This window comes from Ursus americanus, chromosome 4, assembly GCF_024610735.1.
Source record: "Ursus americanus isolate L20-20 chromosome 4, mUrsAme1.1.p, whole genome shotgun sequence".
NCBI classification, from domain to species: Eukaryota; Metazoa; Chordata; class Mammalia; order Carnivora; family Ursidae; genus Ursus; species Ursus americanus.
Window position 1 is genome coordinate 72,926,621 of NC_142130.1, and position 324 is coordinate 72,926,944.

Below are 324 nucleotides of genomic sequence, written 5' to 3' on the forward strand. Positions count from 1 at the left end.
GAGCAGCATTTAATCTCCTTTAAAAAAAAAATAGACACATGATGTTTATTGCACATACACCTCAGTTTGTGAGTCATGAGTCACACCCAAAGCATTTGTTTCCATGTCTGTCTCTGTCACTGGACCATGAGCTTCTCCAGGGCAAAAACTGATATATTTTTTGTCTTTGCACTTTTAACCCTTGTACAGTGCCTACCGCAAAGCAAGCCCTAAAGAAACGCTTGTTCCATGGATGAATGAATAAACGAATCAATCAAGGAAGCAAGCAGTTAATCAGTCTCTAAGCATTCTTCGTGCCCTTAGAGTCTAGGAAGGAAATGCAAA